Source organism: Dama dama, chromosome 23 (genome assembly GCF_033118175.1).
Source record: "Dama dama isolate Ldn47 chromosome 23, ASM3311817v1, whole genome shotgun sequence".
In the NCBI taxonomy this organism is placed as follows: Eukaryota; Metazoa; Chordata; class Mammalia; order Artiodactyla; family Cervidae; genus Dama; species Dama dama.
In genome coordinates this window covers 31,064,862-31,086,377 of record NC_083703.1, presented here as the reverse complement: position 1 = coordinate 31,086,377, position 21,516 = coordinate 31,064,862, and the positions used below count along the sequence as shown (strand labels likewise).

Genomic DNA, 21,516 nt, shown 5'->3' with positions numbered 1-21,516 from the left:
TAATAAAAGTGTATTGCATATTTGAAAGTTGCTAGAAGAATAATCTTAAAAGCTCTCATTAAAAAAAATTGTAACCATGTGACATGATGCATTGATGATAACTAAACTTGTGGTAAACATTTTGGAATACATACATATGTCAAATCATTATATTTCATATCATGGACTTATGCAATGTTATCCATCAAATATACCTCAGTAAAAAACTAGAAGAAATATTTTAAGGGTATTAGTAAAACTTCTAAGTGACTTTATATGGCCTTTGGATGGAAAGAGATTTTCTAAACATTACCTAACATGGGAAAATAATAGCACTGACATAAAATTTTACAATTTCTGTGTGTAGACAACCATAACTAAATTTAAAAAGGAAATGACAAACTAGGGGAAAATACACATTTGTGGCTGACCACCACCCTGCCCCAACGAGAAAACAGGCTCAGGATACAGCAGGAAAATGCCTCTGTAAGTTTTAGTTGCCCTCATGAATACTAGGAATCATGATAATGCCTGTATAGAATTCATAGCTGGTCCAACACTTGAAATTCCTAATGAAAATGATTTTATTTATTAATGCATGTGTATGGTATGGATTTATATTTGTGTCTGTGTGGGCGCACACACATGCACATGCACAAATGCATTTACACAACCAAGGCATCTCTCATTTGGCCTAGAACTGATCATTTTGAAAACTGAAAGCCCTAAGAAATGCCTCAATCCAACTGGGACAGCTGGTCACCCTACTACAGGCATATAGAGAAAAGGGGATGGAAGAATATGCACAAAGATTTTATTTATTTATTTATTTTTGTCCTTTTTTTAAAAGGACACATTTCTGGGGAGGAAGTCTTATAGTTTTTCTTCTCTTTGTTATGCTTAGTTGTACATTCTAATTTTTTCATAAATGTTTTATGATAAGGAAAAGACCACATTTATTCTAATTTGACATTTAAAAAATGGAATATAGCCTCTAGAACTATTCATAGCTATGGAATAATTTCCAAAATATAGACTGGGTCAAATATGAGCAGTGCTTATAATATGGGAAAATCTTCCAGCTCCAAGACATGACATGCTATCAATTTGCCAGAACTTAAGGAATGTTCTCTGTGCATGTTTTCTGTACTTTCATGTCTTGACAATTAGCATGGAAAATACAATATAAGTGTTTCAATACAAGGCACATTAAACAGTAACATTAGCATGCAATGCTCTTAGTGCTGTCAGTAAAAATGGAAGATTCTTCATATTTCTATCCCATTGACTGCACTGACATTTGTGATATCATCATTTCAAAGACTGACTTATGTGTTAAAGCTTTATCCATTAGTTACTAAAATTATGATTATGCGATGAACTTGATATTATAAGGATAGATTTTTTAAATTTATTCTTAAGTTGAGGGAGTTTATTTTTATTTAATTTCCTTAAAATTGGAACTGTCCCTAACTTAAATACATACTTGGAATTGTCTCTCTCTCTCTCTCTCTTTTTTTTTTTTTAATTTGGTGGAGGAGATAGATCCCAGAACTTTGAGGAGGGGAAAAAAACAAACAAACAACAACAGGATATTTACATTATTCTTTTAGTACCTGGGCGCTGTGAGTTGTATGGAATACAGATGTGGTAGAGCATGACAAACCACGGCGCAACCTCTTTTGTGACCAGAAAAAGTTTCACAATCCACAAAAAATTCCCCTAGTACCACTGGGATCATCTTGCATTTCCTTATTTAGGGCCAGCAGGCTGTTAATGGCTCAACTTAAGTCTCTCCAGTTATTGTATTTTTGAATACACTTAAGAACTAGAATGTCTGAGTTGTTAAAAGAAAAAAAAAAATTTTGGACCAGTGGAAGCACTCAAGACAGCCTCTGATTGCCTAACTGCTTCCTAGAACTAAACTCAAAATACAAGCACACGTAGACAGAGACACACACACACATCTGCTGCCAGGACCTCATGGAAACAGACCTAACCCAGTAACTCGGCCTTATTCAGGAACCCAGGCTCTCTGATTTAAACAGCTCACCTACATCACTTGAATCCATTGAGCCATAATTCCAGATACATTTGAAATCCCATCTTTGGAATCTAGCACCATTTTGAATCAGGTCCTTATACTTAACTGCCTCAGCCCCCTCTTCAGAGAATTGTCTGCACTTATCACTGTTGGCCTTCATTAGGGAGCCTAGATCACATACCTGGGATTATATTACTGCTGTATATCAACTCCTCAAGACAAAGGGTCTCTTTGCCCAAGACAAAGGGCCTCTTTTCGGCAATAGCAGTTAATCAAAACCAAATTGAGCTGCGGGCTTTCCTGCTCTTCAAAACAAAACAAAAACAAAAGCCAAGCCCGACCAGAAATTACTCCTCTTCTGTCGCTCCAAATGCATCTCCCATTCCTTCTTTCTCACTCCCTCCCCTTACCCCAGTACCCTCCATACACAAACTGAAAAAGAAAGCCACCAGGCAGACTTTCTGATGAATTCATGAAAAACTTACTCTTTGTCTTCTGTTATACTTTTTAGAGGAGCTCTACCAGATGTATATGGAATACCCCTTCAAGAACAGGCAACTTTGTGTTTTCACAGAACTGCATCAGAAAGGAAGTCCCTGAAGATACACACAGGCTGACAGCAAGCTGAGCTCTAAGAATGGCTGGGATCAAGTCTAGAGGAAAGTAAGCAGCAAGCAACACTCAGCCCAAAGCGAAGCGCCGGGGCTCAGGCCAACTCAAGAAGAACTCGAGATTGAGGAAACCGTGAGCTAATGGGCATGTTGACCTCTTGTTAAATAGGCTGTCACAAAGGCAGCTCGTTAACCCACGAAGAGCCCACTTTCACACTCTCTGGTTTCCAAGTATCGGCAGCAGCATGCATGGTCTTTTGGACCACGTGGTACACATAGCTTCTCTCCGTTCCAGTCTGGTACCTGGTGGTAACCATTTCCTTTCTCCACAGTGAAGCAGCCACGGGCCTGGCTCCTGCCTCTGTCTCCCCCTATTTTATCTCATGCCTAGAAATAAGAGTTAGATTTCCTTAATGCATTTTTATATACTTGACTGTGGCGGGTCTTTGTTGCAGCACTCGGGTTTTCTCTCTAGTTGTGGCATGCAGGGGCTATTCTCTAGCTGCAGCGCATGACTTCTCGTTGCTGTGGCATCCCTTGTTGCAGAGCCTGGGCTCCAGGGTGTGGACTTAAGTAGTTGTAGCATGTGGGTTCAGTAGTTGTGGTTTACGAGCACAAGGGTCAGTAGTTGGGGCACACGGGCTTAGCTGCTCCATGGCATGTGGGATCTTCCTGGACCACGGATCAAATCAGTGTCCTTTGAATCACCAGGCAGATTCTTAACCACTGGTCCACCCAGGAAGCTCCTTAATACATTTTTCTTTAACCTCTCCTGCCCCAGAATCGACCGCTGGCTCTACATTTATTAAATTTATTAAATTGTATGTATTGTTTTGGTTTTACAAAACTGTTTATGGTTTAAAGGGCTGTTCATGTTTTGACTTTACAAAGCTGTTTATGGATTAGAGGGTTATTTATATTTATGTTTATGGATTAAAGGGCTACTATGCATTCCTTCCCCCCATCATGAAGCCAGCTTCATCTCCAATTACAAACAACCGCTCACTCTCCTTCTCATCTTCTATCAACCACAGCTCCCGCAGGTCTGTCTTCAAGTCCAAGCGGAGCGCATGGAGACAATGCATCGGAGCTATTGGATTCTGAGATACAGCAACAATAGCACTGACAGAAATCCATTTTCAATTCAGACTCAAAGCAGAAAGTGATCACCCTGCCCCTCTCCCCAAAGTTGATTTAAAAAAACCCAGAGTATGATAGTTGGACAAAGAGAACCACAGTGCCCAAAGAGAATAAAGTCTGCAAGGAGAACCCAAACAGGTTAATCCATAGAGAAAAGAAAGAGAGATGTAATGTCAATTTAATGGGTCTAGCCAGCATTTTCAGAATCCAAGAAGACAAGCAAAATCTCTTCTAAAAAAAAAAAAAATCAATTCATGAAGATTCATCTGTTAGAGACTACATTGGGAGCAATGACATTAGACTAATTATTTTCTGTGTTTAAGAACTTGGAAGCCAAAAAAAAAGGAAAAAAGTCACAGCATAGCAGGTGCAGATCAAATTGCTGGAGAAAGAAGATCCTACACAAGTCTTTAACCCACCTAGGTGACTGCTGTCACAGGGTAATGAATGAGGAACTAAAGTTTGTTACCATAACCCACTAGATATTCCTTATAGCGCTGAGGGAGAGATTTGGAAAAATATATTGCTGCTTCCCAGGTGGCACTAGTGATAAAGAACTTGCATGCCAATGCAGGAGACAGAAGAAAAGCAGGTTTGATCCCTGGGTTGGGAAGATTCCCTGGAAAAGGAAATGGCAACCCACTCCAGTATTCTTGCCTGAGAAATCCCATGGACATAGGAGCCTGGTGGGCTAGTCCACAGGGTCACAAAGAGTCAGATATGACTGAAGCGACTTAGCACATACTCAGTTGTATATAGCTCTCATTTCTGAGCCTGAGTTCAGCCATTATTAGTAAATTCTTCTGTTGGGTTTGTAAGATGCCTGCTCCCCTCCTAAAAGGGCTGGATAGATTCTTATGGACTCTTCCCTAGAGATCTCTTATTATTCAACTAGTACATTTCATCAACCTAGATGCCCATCAGCAGACGAATGGATAAGGAAGCTATGGTACATATACACAATGGAACTACTCAGCCATTAAAAAGAATTAATTTGAATCAGTTCTAATGAGATGGATGAAACTGGAGCCCATTATACAGAGTGAAGTAAGCCAGAAAGATAAACACCAATACAGTATACTAACGCATATATATGGAATTTAAAAAGATGGTAACGATAACCCTATATGCAAAACAGAAAAAGAGACACAGATGTACAGAACAGACTTTTAGACTCTGTGGGAGAAGGCGAGGGTGGGATATTCTGAGAGAATAGCATTGAAACAAGTGTACTATCAAGGGTGAAACAGATCACCAGCCCAGGTTGGATGCATGAGACAAGTGCTCAGGGCTGGTGCACTGGGAAGACCCAGAGGGATCGGATGGGGAGGGAGGCGGGAGGGGGGATCAGGATGGGGAACACATGTAAATCCATGGCTGATTCATGTCAATGTATGGCAAAAACCACTACAATATTGTAATTAGCCTCCAACTAATAAAAATAAATGAAAAAAAAATCACAGATATTCCTCTGAGCCCACCCCATTTATGTCTCCCTCTGCATATTGTAGCCGCCTGCCAAGGAAGAAGATGCAGGTTCAATCCCTGGGTCAGGAAGATCCCCTGGAGAAGAAAACGGCAACCCACTCCAGTATTTTTGCCTGGGAAATCCTACAGAGGACAAGGGAGCCTGGTGGGCCACAGTCCATGGGGTCACAAACAGTTGGACACAACTGAGTGACTAAACAACTGTATATAGCACTAGTTACATATATATCTGTATGTTTCTTCTTTAAAAAATTTATTTTGGTTGCAGTGGGTCTTCATGGCTGCACACGGGCTTTCTCTAGTTGCAGCGTGCAGGCTTCTCATTGCCATGGCTTCTCTTGTTGTGCGGCACAGGCTCTAGGTGCCTGGGCTTCAGCAGTTGCAGTGCACGGACTCAGTAGTTTGGCATGTGGACACACTGCCCCACAGCACATGGGATCTTCCTAGACCTGGGATTGAACCATGTCTCCTGCATTGGCAGGTGAATTTTTTACCAATGAGCCATCAGGGAAGCCCTCTGCATGCTTCTTAGTGTTTAAATATATTGACATAATTTGGTTCCATATTCCAAGTAAAAAACTTTACCAGATACTATGGGGACACAGCGTATACACAATACATTATTCTTACCCCAAAGGGCTAACCATCTAGTAAGATGAAAGAAACAGGAAGTCAAGAGTTAAATAATGATGCAGCAATTAAACACTAGCTTGGTCCTGGTGTAGCTGCTATGGGAATCACAGGAAGAAATCCCATTGGGACTGGGTGTTCTTCTGTGGTTTCTTTCCTACATGCAGGAAGTTGTAATAATTTTCTTACTAAGTCTTGCCAGATATTTTGGCTGTAGCCCCTTCACCTACACCCAAAAATGGGAGTTTAGGTGTTGGGCATGAGTTGTGATGCTCCATCCTCCAAATGTGGAGAGGGTGTTGGGGAGAAGGTCATTGACCTCTAGAGACCCAAGAACTAACATCTTTGCATGCATGCATGCTAAGTCACTTCAGTCGTGTCCGACTCTGTGTGAGCCTATGGACAGTAGCCCACCAGGCTCCTCCGTCCACAGGATTCTCTAGGCAAGAATACTGGAGTGGGTTGCCATTGAGAGGAATTTAAATCAGAATCCTGTAGAATTTGAGTCCCCAACCTTTTTGACATCAGAGGCTGGTTTCATGGAAGACATTTTTCCCACAAATGGGGTGGGGGAATGGTTTGGGGGTGATTCAAGCACATTATATGTTCCATGCACTTTACTCCTATTATTATTACATCAGCTCCACCTCAGATCATTAGGCATTGGGTCTGGAGGTTAGGGACCCCTGCTGTAGAACATCCAAACAGAAATTCCATCCAAAGAAGCTAGAAGTAGAGAAAGAGAAGAGATAGAAAGTTTAGGTATGAGGGTGACCATTGGCTAGAATGCAAAGAAGCCAGGATAAGTGAAACCAGAGGATAGGCACAGAGTTTAGGAACATTCCCCATGTCAAAGACAACAGCTGCAGTAGCTTTTATTAAAAAGAACTGCACCTACAGGTTTTAGTGAGCTGAGTCACCACGGGTTCACTCAATCTAGACATCACCTCCCACCAGGTGTGACCCTTTCCCATCAAGAAGGACGGATACACTCTACCCAGGGTCAACCCTAATGCATCCTAGAACATTTCTAAGGTGAAAGAGGATTTCCCATGCCTATGTCTCTGACTGATTTTAGTGCCATTGCATGCTCAGAACCTATTCCAGCACACACTCATGGATCTGAAGTGGAGAAGGAAGTCTGGATCTTAGTGGACTAGATGAACATTAACAGAATGCATGGAGGTCTGAAGACCTTGAAGACAGCGTCGCCTGTTACCCTGGAGACCCAGAAGTTGCGGTCTTCTAGCAGCTGGCTCGAGCAGAATTACATTGTGTCTGGAGGCCAGCCCAGACTCACAAATCCCCCCAGCTCCTTCCCCCAGAGCCCAGCATTAGTTCTAAAACTCCTTATATGTATATGGTGACAGCTTCCTTAATACTGACCAGCTGTTCGGGTAACAGTAGTGCCAGGGATGACAGAGGACCAGCAGGAGTGAAACACTGATGGATACCAAAGGGAGGGTTCTGATGGCCAGTGAGCCATGGTGAGTCATCACAACTGAATTCTGTTGTGAATACAAAGAGCCCGTGTCTTTTTCAGCAAGAGGTGCTACTCTGGAGTTCTCACTTGCGTAGTAACTGATGCAATCCATATGGCTGACGGTCTGTGTAGAGGGGGCAGATGGAACCAGAAGGTCTAGGACAGTCAGCTGTTTGGTCTGACCACAGAATCACCTGGGATATTAACACTACAGATGATTGGGACCCATCCTTGACCTACTGAATCAGAATATTCAGGGGTGGAGCCTTGGCGCACACACATTTTCAAACTCCACAAGTGATTCTCAGGTATAGCTTGGGTGGAGAACTACTATTTTTGAACAGTGCTCTACAAAATTAGGGTACAAAATGAGGACTGAATTCTGGTATTATGCAGTAAGCTAAACTGTGGAGATACATGGGGCCAGGTAATCCGTGGTCAAATGTGGCAGCAGAAGACCTTAACAAAAAGAGTGACAGCTGTTGATCCAGTGGTAAGTAGATAAATATACCTTCACCATGTGGCTAGAAGGCAAGTATTGGGTTAGCCAAAAAGCTCATTTGGCTTATTCCATGATATGTTACAGAAAAAACCGAACAAACTTTTTGGCCAACTCAATACTTAATTCTGTTTGAGATTATCTCCCTTTAGGTGGTACCAGGGAAAGAATAATACATTTTAGTCTGTGCTCAAGCATTCATTTAGTCTGTGCTCAAGAATATTATTTCAATTATCTTTTTTGGAAGAGACAAGAAGGACATGGTTAAAGTTAGGTATCAATAATTTTTTGAAATATATCATTAATCAGAAAGAACCTTCTCTGGTCATCTTGAGCTAGCCAAATATATCTCTTATCCCTAAGTGTTTAATTCCCTAAGTTAAATAAGGTGGTACCAACACAATTTCAATCACTGCTCTTCTGAATGGATTTGACTGAGTAAATAAGTCCATGGCTTACACACACTTGCCATCAGAACAAGGACCAACAGTGGAAACAAAGCTCAACTCTGATAATAACGGGAGGAGAGGGGAAGGAGGAGAATTAGAACACACTGTAAGAAGGCAAAGCTCTTTGACAAGGTAGATGACTGCAGGGAAGATTAGCTGAGAGTCACCTTCTTCTGAAGAATATCCCCATAGGAAAGACAAGGAAAAAATGTAATCTCAGCACCCAGGGTACAAGGAGATTATTAACCTTTGCCAGCCATCTACACCCCCACCCATGAAAACATCCTCCTTGTGAGCTTGGGTAGAAGAATAGCTCATTGACAGTTTATTGTTGCCACCACATCCTTCTTTGTCAGTAGGTCACATTTCATTTCAAGGTTCCTGATGTTGACTGCTCAATTTGATCAAGACAAGAATGGGTTCCAATGGTTCAGATTCTAACCAACTCAATCAATCAATCCATGGACTTGGCCCTGAGTTAGCAGCATAATGTAATGTCATGACAGATATAAGGCCACTCAAAAGGCTGGATCACATTTAATGTTTTGAATGGGATCAGGGGTCAGCTGAGGTACTGCCATCGCACAGGCAGAGGACATGGGCTCAGCCTCCCTAGGCAGCTGTGTAGAACAATCCTTCATCCATATTCTTTTTTTTCTTTCACACCCTCCAAATTCCATGACTGCCTCTTCATTTCAGGGAAGGGCCATGATACATAAGCCATCACTGAGAGTTATCTCATCACAAAGATTTGGGCCTAAAAGACTCCCTGGGAGGACACTTGGTAGCCCAAATATCTGTTGAATAAGTATATCAGAGTTCTCTAGAGAACAGAACCACTAGGATACACTGCAGGTGTGAGTATAGATCGTGTGTACATGGGAGAGTGAGAGCAGCATGGTGAGATGGAAAGAGATGTATTTTAAGGAATTGGTTCACACAATTATGGAGGTTAGCAAGACCAAAATCTGAAGGGTGGGCTCGCAGGCTGGAGACTCAAGAAAGAATCAGTGTTGCAGTTGAAGTCCAAAGGCTGTCTGCTGGCAGAATTCCCTCTTACTTGGGGGAAGTCAATCTTTCATTCTATTCAGGCCTTCATCTGATTAGGTGAGGCCCACCCACATGATGGAGGGTAATCTGTTTTACTCAAAGTCCACCCATTTAATGTTAATCTCATGCTTAAACACCCTCACAGACACACCCAGGTTAAGGTTTGACCAAATATCTGGGCACTACAGTCCAGCTAAATGGAAACATACAATGAACCATCACAGTGCCAAATGGATACCCCAACCAGCCTAGAAGACCATCGCTCCCCAAGCATCAGAGAGTATCAGGTACAAGTAGTCAGTGGCAAGGCTGTCCTTCCCCAGGTTGTAGGGTGGTGGCTAAAAGAACTAGGTATGGATAGACCCCCAATCCATTAAAACACCACCTGGCCAGAACGGGAGTCATTCTCTCTGAAAGTCACAGTGTTAGAAAGAATGAGAGAGACTAACGCTGCCATCTGAATAGAGTCCTTATTTCTAGCACACATTAGAACAGGGTTCAGAACAAGGATGGAGGGATGTGTCATGTTCTCAATGAATCGGAGCAAAGCATCATCTCTACTAGGGTGAGGCCAAGAGTGGACTCTCACATACTTCAAACCCCACTCTGCTGGAATATTGCCTTTTCAATGCTTTGAGGGCTGTATTCCAGGCTTCTGTTTACCATTTGTTTTCCCAGAAATCAAATTAAAATCTCTCTGGAAAAACTCTTAAAAGTAACATTGTGGATCATGTCCACCTTTATGAGTTTCACAGGACTACACATGATTAGGAGAGTCTATCCTGTAGAATATTTTGGTAGAAGATTATTATGTCTCAATTCAGGGCAGTTAAGGTTACCACTGTCTCTCTACTGAAAAGTGACCCGCCCAAAGCCAGTAACAGGCTTCCCAGGTGGTGCCAGTGGTAAGGAATCTGCCTGCCAATGCAGGAGAGATAAGAGATGCAATTGAACCCAGGTTCAATCCCTGGGTCAGGAAGATCCCCTTGAGGAGCTAATGGCAACCCACTCCAGTATTCTTGCCTGGAGAATCCCATGGACAGAGGGGCCTGGCAGGCTACAGTCCATGGGGTTTCAAAGAGTCAGACATGACTGAAGCAACTTAGCATGCATGCACAAAGCCAGTAAAACCAACAGGAGAGCAGAAAACCCATTGTCACTGCTGCAGAGTGAGGCGTCTTGTCATACCCTGCAGATTTGGAAGCTCTGAGTTCCAAGTTTGCTTGCACTGAGTGAACCCAACCAGTGATCTAAAGAACTTACATGATGTGAAGTAAATCAGACCAAGCCTAAGAGAACTGAGTTCAAGGACAATATAACAGATCCCCCATCTGGCTCCCCAGTGGGCTGCAGACCCCTGAGAGCAGGGTCTTGGTTTTGTCCTCTGTGGTGTCCCCAGAATCTGGCACATAACAACCTCTGCTCAGGAAACTTTTGTAGACTGACTGACTGCTAATTAAATCACGTCCAAAGCAATCTTTCTGTAAGCATGAACATGTATCATCACAGTGGTCAAAAAGGAATGAGACTTTTTCGTAGGAAAATTGGAATGATCTCAGAGTGATAAATTTTTGAAATGAATTCATTTATAAAATGGTCACTGTCTCTGCCTGTCTAATTGGCCCTCTGTAAAATGACACTGGGGGATGGCATTTTTACTTAGCACCCATACAACACCTGGGGGCACATGCAAAAGTTAAAATTTGGCAGGGGAGTGACACCTAAATTATTCATTCACAGCAACCCTTTTCCTTCCTAGCAGAGAGACAGCATCCTAGAAGATTCTACCAGGCTGTTTAATCTGTCTGGATTTTCAGCTCCTTGGTGGCAGAGACTACATCTTATCCCCAAACCTACCCCACTGCTTGACATCTATAGAGTCGACGCTCAGATGATGATCATCAAATACTTATATTTTCAATGTTTTCTTGCCCAGTAAATAAACTGGAGCATGGGGGAATTTCAGGAAGCCTGTGATAATAAGTTGATAAAGTGCACAAAGCTGATTACAAGGGAATATCAGAAAGAATTAAAAGGATTAACAGGATATTGACAAGGATATGCAAGGATGGGAATGATAAAGGACAGAAATGGTATGGACCTAACAGAAGCAGAAGAGATCAAGAAAAAATGGCAAGAATACACAGAAGAACTGTACAAAAAAGTTCTTAATGACCTGGATAACCACAATGGTATGGTCACTCACTTAGAGTCAGACATCCTGGAGTGTGAAGTCAAATGGGCCTTAGGAAGCATTACTACAAACAAAGCTAGTGGAAGTGATGCAATTCCAGCTGAGCTATTTAAAATCCTAAAAGATGATGCTGTCAAAGTACTGCACTCAATATTTCAGCAAATTTAGAAAACTCAGTAGTGGCCACAGTACTGGAAAGGTCAGTTTTTATTCCAACCCCAAAGAAGTGAAAGTGTTAGCTGCTCAATCATGTCCGACTCTTTGCGACCCTGTGGACTGTAGCCCACCAGGCTCCCCGTCCATGGAATTCTCCAGGTAAGAATACTGGAGTGGGTTGCCATTCCCTCCTCCAGGCTATCTTCCTGACCTAGTGATCGAACCCATGTCTCTTTCATCTCCTGCATTGGCAGGCATATTCTCTACTGCTGTGCTTTGGAAGCCCTGCCCCCAAAGAAGGGTGATGCTAAAGAATGTTCAAACTACCATACAACTGTGCTTATTTCACAGGTTAGCAGGGTAATGTTCAAAGTCCTTCTAGCTAGGCCTCAGCTGTACATGTACCAATAACTTTCAGATGTGCAAGCTGGATTTAGAAAGGGCGAAGGAACCAGAGATCAAATTGCCAACATCCATTGGATCACAGAAAAAGCAAGGGAATTCCAAAAAAATCTACTTCTACTTTATGGACTATGCTGAAGCCGTTGACTGTGTGGATCACAATAAACTGTGGAAAAGAGATGGGAATACCAGGACATTTTACCTGCCTCCTGAGAAATCTGTATGCAGGTCAAGAAGCAACAGTTAGAACAACAGACTGGTTCAAAATTGGGAAAGGAATACGTCAAGGCTGTATATCGTCACCTTACTTAATTTAACTTATATGCAGAATAAAAAGTGTGAAAGTCACTCAGTCATGTTTGACTCTTTGTGACCCCATTGACTAAACAGTCCATTGAATTCTCCAGGCCAGAACACTGGAGTGGGTAGCCGTTCCCTTCTCCAGGGGATCTTCCCAACCCAGGGATCAAAACCAGGTCTCCCACATTGCAAGAGGATTGTTTATCAGCTGAGCCACCAGGGAAGCCCTATGTGTAGAGTACATCATGCAAAATTCTGGGCTTGATGAAACACAAGCTGGAATCAAAACTGCCGGAGAAATATCAGCAACCTCAGATATGCAGATGATACCACTCCAATGGCAGAAGGCAAAAAGGAACTAAAGAGTCTCTTGATGAAGGTGAAAGAGGAAAGTGAAAAAGCTGGCTTGAAGCTCAGTATTCAAAAAACAAAGACCATGGCATCCAGTTCCATCACTTCATGGCAAACAGATGGGGGAAAAATGGAAACAGTGACAGACTTTATTTTTGGGGCTCCAAAATCACTGCGGATGGTGACTGAAAACATGTAATTAAAAGATGCTAAAAAAAAATAATAAAATAAAAGATGCTTGCTCCTTGGAAGAAAAGCTATGACAAACCTAGACAGTGTACTAAAAGAGCTGAGATATCACTTTGCCAACAAAGGTCTGTATAGTCAAAGCTATGGTTTTTCCCAGTAGTGATGTATGGATATGAGAGTTGGACTATAAAGAAAACTGAGCACCTAAGAATTGATGCTTTCAAATTGTGCTGTTGGAGAAGACTCTTGAGATTCCCTTGGACTGGAAGGAGATCAAACCAGTCAATCCTAAAGGAAATCAACCCTGAATAATCACTGGAAGGACTGATGTTGAAATTGAAGCTCCAATACTTTGGTCACCTGAGGCAAAGAGCAGACTCATTGGAAAAGACCGTGATGCTGGGAAAGATTAAAGGCAAAAGGGGAAGGGGGCAGCAGAGGATGAAATGGTTGGATAGCATCACCAACACAATGGACATGAGTTTGCACAAACTCCAGGATTTAGGGAAGAACAGGGAAGCCTGGCATGCTGCAGTCCATGGGGTCACACAGAGTTGGTCACACTACTTAGCAACTGAACAATAACAGGATATTGACAAATAGAGCAACACCCAAGGAGAATAACTAGAACATTAAGTGCTGCTGGTTCCCTGGCAGTCCAGTGGTTAGGAATCTCAATTTTCATTGCCGAGGGCCCAGGTTTGATCTCTAGTTGGCAAACAAAGATCCCACAACCCACATGGCAAAATAAATAAGCTAATGCATCCCACAACTCAAACAATTCCACAAGGACTTTGTCTTGAGGCAATTCTCATAGTTTGGGATGTGAAAAAGTACTTTATGTATACTTCTCATTAAAAAAAAAAAAACATGTAAAGAAACGTAACCAGGCCTTGAGTAAGTACTTATACTACCAGGATGTTGAATAGATTCTGATTTATACGAAAGGATATAAAGTAAGAGGTTAGGTCTTACAGGGCTTCAAAGAACATGGAAGGTAGAGTTCCCAGTTTTAAAAAGCTTACACATTATACTTTTTTTTTTTTGCCTGTTGAGGCACTTTATTTGCACAGATGTTTTACATCCTTAGCAAAAGAATCACAGGATTTTCCCTCCTGTGTGTTTTTGTCTTGCTTCTTCATGGTCCATGATGCAAGCTGAGGCTGTCAGTACAATGAAACCAAACTGATATGACAGGAGCCAGGTCATTCTGCCCTTTTTCTAGATCTCTGAGATGCACATCAAATCTGGGGCTGATCACTCCACACTTGCTTCACCTGCCTGTAAGGTTCCCAACAATTTTCCCAACTCTGTGATCATCAGTGATTTCAAACTCAGCAATGCAGCCATGCTTCACCATCATAATTAGAAACCAGATGATGACTTTGGAGGACAGACTAATAAGAACCTGGGGTTTGCCTCTCTTGTTGGCATTGTTGGTACTCTTGAGAGCATCAGCCAAACCTTCCTGCGTACCATGATGGCAATATGGAAAGATGGCGGAAAGCTACGCTTTTTCCTTAACGATAACCTGGACCAAGTGTTATAGCAAGAAATAATAATAATCAGGGATTATTATCTACTCAGATAACTGATATGTATAATTATATATATAACCTTTAAATATCTAAAATATCATGTTATATACAAATATATATTACAAACATTATTTCTCTTTCATAAACCAAGTCACAGATTAAAACTCCACAGGTAAACAATAAGGTCCTACAATATAGCACAGGGAACTATACTCAATATCCTGTGACAAACCATATGGAAAAGAATATGAAAAAGAATGTGTATATATATATATCACTGAATCACTCTGCTGTGCAGCAGAAATGAACACAACACTGTAAATCAATACTTGAATAAAATAAATTTTTAAAATAAAAATTCAAACTTAAAGGAAATCAACCTTGAATATTTACTGGAAGGACTGAAGCTCCAATACTTTGGCCACCTGAGGCAAAGAGCCAACTCATTGGAAAAGACCCTGATGCTGGGAAAGATTGAAGGCAGGAGGAGAAGGGGACAACAGAGGACGATATGGTTGGATGGCATCACTGACTCAACGGACATGAATTTGAGCAAGCTCTGGGAGATGGTGAAGGACAGGGAAGCCTGGCATTCTGCAGTCCATGGGGTTGCAAAGAGTTGGACATGACTGAGCGACTGGACAACAACAAAAACCTACAAATACATTGTCATCTTATAATAGGAATGGAGGGATTTACTACTCTCAAATGAGTAAGCCTTAAAGTCATCATATTGAATGCTGCCAAAAAATCTCCAGCTCCTCTCAGAACCCACTCATCCCATTATAACTACAAAGTGGACCCATTATCAATGACTGTATTTTCATTCTTGTAGGGCAATGAATCTCAACTATTGAGGTGCATGAATACTTCAAGGAGCTCATGAAAGGTGTGGACCTTTCTCCCAAGAAAAATGCTTATATATTTTACTTCATTGTAGATGATTTTTGTTTGCAAAGATCCACTACTTCAAAGATGTATAGCTGTGTTTTTCATGCAAAAATTAATGCATACTTCCTGAAATAAAAATTGAACTAAACTAAAATTCACAAACAAAAGAAAATCTTACCTCTGCTCACATTTCAGCAAGCAGCTGAATTTTGTTTGGCCTTGAATAAGAAGATGAAATTATAATGAGGTCCCGGTTACAGTGATGATCATGTCGAGGTAATGTTTGACGTCTATTCAATTTTGACTTTTCTTTCTGATGGCCGTAATGACTGAAAATCCCAATAAACAAAAATCTGATGAGGTGTTCAAAGTCAGAGTTCCATGGTTCATTTTGAAAAAGGCCTGGGACCTGGGATCCTTTACTGCTTTGTGCAATGCTTGTACCTGGACAAACATCTCCGCAAGCAACAAAACGCTAAGAAACCATAAGAGACTAAAAATAACTATGTGTATGCACAGTTGGGGCAAGTTCTGGACAAAAGATACACAGAGACCAAAAAAAAAAAAAAAACCCAACTGCCAGACTGCACATGACCCCCTGCACACAATGGCACCAAAGGAGCGGGCAAATCACTGAAATCACCCCTCCAGCCCGACCTCTGGACACATTCCCACCCTCACCCCATGTAAGGAATCAGCTCACCTCTCCTTGGGGAGTGAGCAAAGGAACTTGTTTTTTGTTCTTCCTCCCCCACTACTGCAGCAGGGACCCCAAGAAAGCCTTGCCTGAACTTTTTGGCTGGTCTTTGATCAATTTCTATTGATCAAGGAGGCCAAGAATCCTGGTCAGTAACAACTGTGTCAGAAGAGCCCAGGCTTACATCAATTCCTAAGATTCCAGGAAACCCCAATTCTCTGAATTGAATTAATGCCCCATCATCTCCTTTGTCTGTGAGGTGACTTTAGGAAACTCTGCATCCTTGTTATTATCCTCAGTAATTTTTTTTTAAAAGGAGACAAATCATAAGCAGAGACCTTAGGGCTTAGGAGCATCTGGATTTCTCATCCCCTGGTTCTTTACTCCCCTCGTTCACAGTCCCTCAATCCTACTGGCTTCCATACTTGAAAGTGAAAAAAAGTGATAGTCAGTATGTCTGATTCTTTGCAACCCCATGGACTGTAGTCCACTAGGTTCCTCTGTCCATGGGATTTCCCAGGCAAGAATACTGGAATGGGTAGCCATTTCATTCTCCCAGGGGATCTTCCCGACCCAGGGATCAAACCCTGCAATGGCAGGCGGATTCTTTACCACTGAGCCACCAGTGAGTTCTTGTCTATTCCCACCCATCAACAACCTTCTCCACACAACGGTGTCCCTAAGCAACAGCCAAAGAGGATCCCAAATCTATTGCAGCCAAACAGAAGGACAACAACCGGAGTGTGGTCTGAACCATTTTCCCCCAGAAGCACCGTTAACAGCGTGGTTGGGTTTTGTAATAAATGGTTCCCTTATGAGGCCATTATGAGCACACCGGGTGGGCTGGCCTTTCGCTAATCCCGTTTGTTCCTATGAAAGAACACGTTCCAAGTTCCACACAAGCCATAAACACTGGCTTTGGTAGCACCATGTGTTCACAGCTCAGGCATTGCTTGCAGAGGAAGCCACACCTGAACTTGACATAAGTTTCACCCTCTTTAGTTTTAATAGAACAGGGCAGAGATCCAAGTATATTTTATTCCTATGGGAATAAATACATGATTTACGCCTATCCACAGCCCAACTGTCAGACACAGACGTTAACATCTTTTAAAGTTTAAAATTAAAAAATGGAAGGTAAAAGGAATTCACACTCTGAAAGTGCACTTAAGCCCTTCAAATATTTTATCAAAATCTTTACAAGAAATTTGACTGATCACAAAGAAATCTTAGTAGTTAAGTTTTCATTTCATTTCATATTATATTCAATACTCTGTAATGACCTATATGGGAATAGAAGCTAAAAAACAGTGGATATATGTATACGTACAACTGATTCTCTTGGCCATACAGCAGAAACGAATGCAACATTGTAAATCAACTAGCGCTCAGTCGCTCAGTCACGTCTGACTCTTTGTGACCCCATGGACTGTAGTCCACCAGGCTACTGTCTTAGGATTATCCCCATGAGAGTAATGAAATGGGTGGCCATTTCCTCCTCCAGGGGATCTTCCCAACCCAGGCACTGAACCTGTGTCTTCCGCATCTCCTGAATTGCAGGTGGATTCTCTACCACTGAACCACCAAGGGAGCCTGTAAAATCAACTATACTCCAATAAAAATTAAAGAAGGAAGATAAGGGCTTCCCTGGTGACTCACTGGTGAAGAATTCACCTGTCAATGCAGGGACATAGGTTCAATCCCTGGTGCCGGGAAGATCCCACCTGCCGTGGAGCAACTAAGCCTGTGTGCTAGAAATATTAAGCCTGTGGTCCAGAGTCTGGAACTGCATCTACTGAAGCCTGAGTTGCCCTAGAGCCCATGGTCCACAACAAAGAGAACCACCACAAAGAAAAGCCAGTGCACCACAACTAGAGAGTAGTCCCCGCTTGCCGCAACTAGATAAAAGCCCACACAGCAATGAAGACCAGCACAGCCAAAAATTAATTAATAAGTAAATAAGGAAGGCAAAAGCTTCTAACCATCTGTTTTTTCACTGCCAGCCAGCCCTCTATTTTCTCAACATTTTGTTTTAAGAGCAGACTGGAGAGCTGCCATATTCACTGTGTTATCCTACAGGGCCCTCCTGGGCCAACCAAGCTAACAGGGAAGCTGAAAACATCGTGATTTGTCTCAGATTAGACACAACTGCCATCTCTTCAGACTGCCATCTCCCCAATGTGGTCAAAGTTGAGCCTTGCTATGCAACAACTGATTCCTGATTAGCTTTGGCCTTGTGTCCTCAGAGGCTAAAACCTCGGTGGAACATTAAGTTGGACACAGAGAGAATGTCCTTGGAAGGGTGGGTGCACAGTCAGCCAGAATGCAACTTCCTGTGTGCTTTCAGATCCTAATGCACGGCTAGTATCCCCACGCTTAGCAGTTAATGAGAACGAAGCCGCTGCTTCAAATCTGTCTAATGTGTGATTAATTGAAGACACACAGGCTGACGTGTTGCCTCTCGCATTATTACAATGTAGTGTTTTCTGGTCTCACCAATGGCACAAATCTTCATCACAGCAAGATCTCTGTGTTTGGGGTGGCAAATCTCCAGAACAGTGTTGTTTGGCAAAAACAGGCGTGTTTTTAGCAACAAAATCCAAGACAATTGTGTACTACAACATGAACCCAGCTGAGTGGGGGCCAATTAACTGAGAATCTGGTACATCTGGGCTCAAGTTATTAATTACAGTCTTGATTGCCTTCACATGTAAAACAAACGAACCTACCACGGTCTAGGTGTATTTTACTTTTTTTTTTTTCCCACATAAGTCAGAGATGCAAATTTGTCTGCAAGTGTTCTCTGGGCATTCGAAGTCCTCTGGATAATTCAGTGGGGGTGTTGTTTGTTTCTTTTTTTTTTAATCTTCTTAAATATTTAGGTTTATATGCCTAATATAAGCTATTATTTGTGTCGGATAGCATGTTTTTTAATGAAACAGAAGGAACCTACAAGTCAAAGTGGCTTCAACATTAAAGAGTATTTAAGGCTCACTCACCTGAAATGTCAGTGAGTGAGGACGACGTCAGACGTGGTGCGGTCAGAACTTGAGCTCCACGAATCCGAGCTTTCAGTTCCCCCTCCAGAATGGGGGCCAACAGAGACTGGCGTTAGGTACCACCTCCTCCTACCCTGGAGGAGAAAGCAAGTGTCTCACCTTGCGTCTATAGTTCTATAAACCAATCACGTCAGCTATTAGAATGATAGGCACTGATTGGCTTATGCCCGAGGTATGAGCTCCTTCCCAACCTATCATGTGGCCAGAAAGATACAAGGGGCTGTTAAATTATGCCAATCTATCCGAGGAATTCCTGCTGGGTTCATCCCACCTGAAACACCTAAATACTCTGCAGAGGGGCGGGGAGGTTCACTATAGAAATAGGAAAGAGAGGTAGTGCATGCTACAAAAGCAAATATTGAATGTGAACTGCACCATTTTCTTTAAAGAAAAGAGCCGCTTTTTCTTTATATAATTGTCATTAGACATTACAGATATTTTTTAGAAGCAGCATATTTTTTAAGAGTAGAAACAGCAAGATAGAAATCAGACAGTATTTACACAAAAGAACAATTTTATCAATATTATCATGGTTAGGAATCCAAGTGTTCTGGAATCTGAGAATCTCCAGGGACTACCCTGGTGGCTTAGCGGTGGAGAGTCTGCCTGCCAAAGCAGGAGACAAGGATTCGATCCTTGGTCCTGGAGGATCTTACATGCCCAAGGGCAACTGAGCCTGTGCGCTTGAGCCCAGGAGCCACAACTACTGAAGCCTGCACACCCTAGAGCCCACGCTCCACTGCAAGCGAAGCCACTGCAACGAGAAGCCCACAGCACAGCGACTAGAGAGTGGCCCCCCACTCACCGCACCTAGAGAAATCCTCGTGCAGAAACAAAGACCCAGCACAGCCAAAAAAAACATAAACAAATAAAATCACTAAAAGAAAATAATTGTATCTCCATCACTAACTAGCTGCCTGATGTTGGGTAAGTCATTCGGCATCTATGTCTCATAAGTGAGAATAACAATTAGCATCTCCATCATCAGGACTAATGAAAACATTCATTCAAGTAACTCTCCTAGCAGCAATTGTGCCATGAAGCTACCCATCCTTCAGAATGTGGCTTCTATGGGCAGGGGCCTCACTTGCCTTATTTACTGCTCTAAGCTCAGTGACTGGTGCTCAATGAACACTTGCAAATGAGTCTCCTTTGCTCTAACTCTCAACACCAGAATAAAGAAGAGGAAAGAGTTAAAGAAGTCAGGGGCCAGTACAGCTGGGGCCAGGTCTTGGTTGGCGGCCAGCACGAAAATCCAGGAGGAATGGGGTTTGGAGTTGTAGATCCACTTTGACTGCTGTTGGAACACTGCAGCTGACAGAGTCTGGAAGAGAAGAGAGTGAAGTGTTTGCTAAATCCCACAGCACAGGCTTTTTTTTTTTTCTTTCTTTCTTTTTGAGCCTGAGAAGCAAAAAGCGAAACTGGATCATCTGGTTTAGTAACATAATCTTAAAATAAAATGAAAAATCTGGGAGTTTCTCTGTGGGAAAAAAAGAACAAGAGGATTCAAAGGAAAAAAAAGACAATAGAGGATTCAATCCCAATCATCTAAAAGCAAATATTGTTTTCTGGGATTTTCAGAGGTCGTTTACAGAAAGAGAAAAAAATTACAAGAGGAGGAATAAAACTGTGAAGATGTTTCAAATATGGGGACTCACATGCATCTTTAAAATATACCTACAGGAATTCCTTACTCATACAGATAAACATGCTCCATCTTATGCTGGTCCTCCCCTGCCTCATCTGCTGGACTCCTGCCAAGATGTGGCAGAATACTGACTGCAAAAATGGGTCCTGTTTTTTGAGAAGAAACAAAACTAAGCTAAACTCTGTTCCCAAGATAAGTGAATACTCACTTTGGAATATTCAGAGAAACAATATAAGACAGAAGTCACGTGGAAGATATAACTAAAACACCGTTTTGCATATTTGTTTAAAATAGACCTTTAAAAATATTTATTTGGCTATGCCAAGTCTTAGTTGTGGCATGTGGGATCTAGTTGCCTGACCAGGGATCAAACCTGGGCCCCCTGCTTTGGGAGCACAGAGTCTTAGCCACTGGACCACCAGGGAATTCCTTTAAATAGACTTTTCATTTAGGATAGTTTTATATTTACAGAAAGCTTACCAAAATACATAAATATCTAGGCAGTTTCCATATATATCCTGTACCTAGTGTCCCCTGCTACGATCAAGCATGAGTTTGACACATTTGTCAGGACCAATGAACCAATATTGACACATGGTTATTAACTGAAGCTCATACCTTATTCAGATGTCTTCAGTTTTTCCCTAGCCCTTTGTCTGCTACAAGATTCCATCCAGAGTGCCACATCACATTTAGTCATCAAGTCTGCTTAGGATCC

The 21,516-nt window shown here is 42.0% G+C and overlaps 1 long non-coding RNA gene across 1 annotated transcript in view; it reads right to left on the bottom strand.

Moving 5' to 3' along the window:
- LOC133044701 (uncharacterized) overlaps positions 1-19,781 on the bottom strand; it is a 98,023-nt gene extending 78,242 nt beyond the window's left edge. The window contains exons 1-2 of the long non-coding RNA XR_009690036.1: positions 19,091-19,781; positions 15,573-15,723 (exon numbers count right to left, since the gene is read on the bottom strand). This is a non-coding gene — a long non-coding RNA (uncharacterized LOC133044701). The remainder of the gene's footprint in view (positions 1-15,572; positions 15,724-19,090) is intronic.
- Between the last annotated feature and the right edge of the window lie 1,735 nt (positions 19,782-21,516).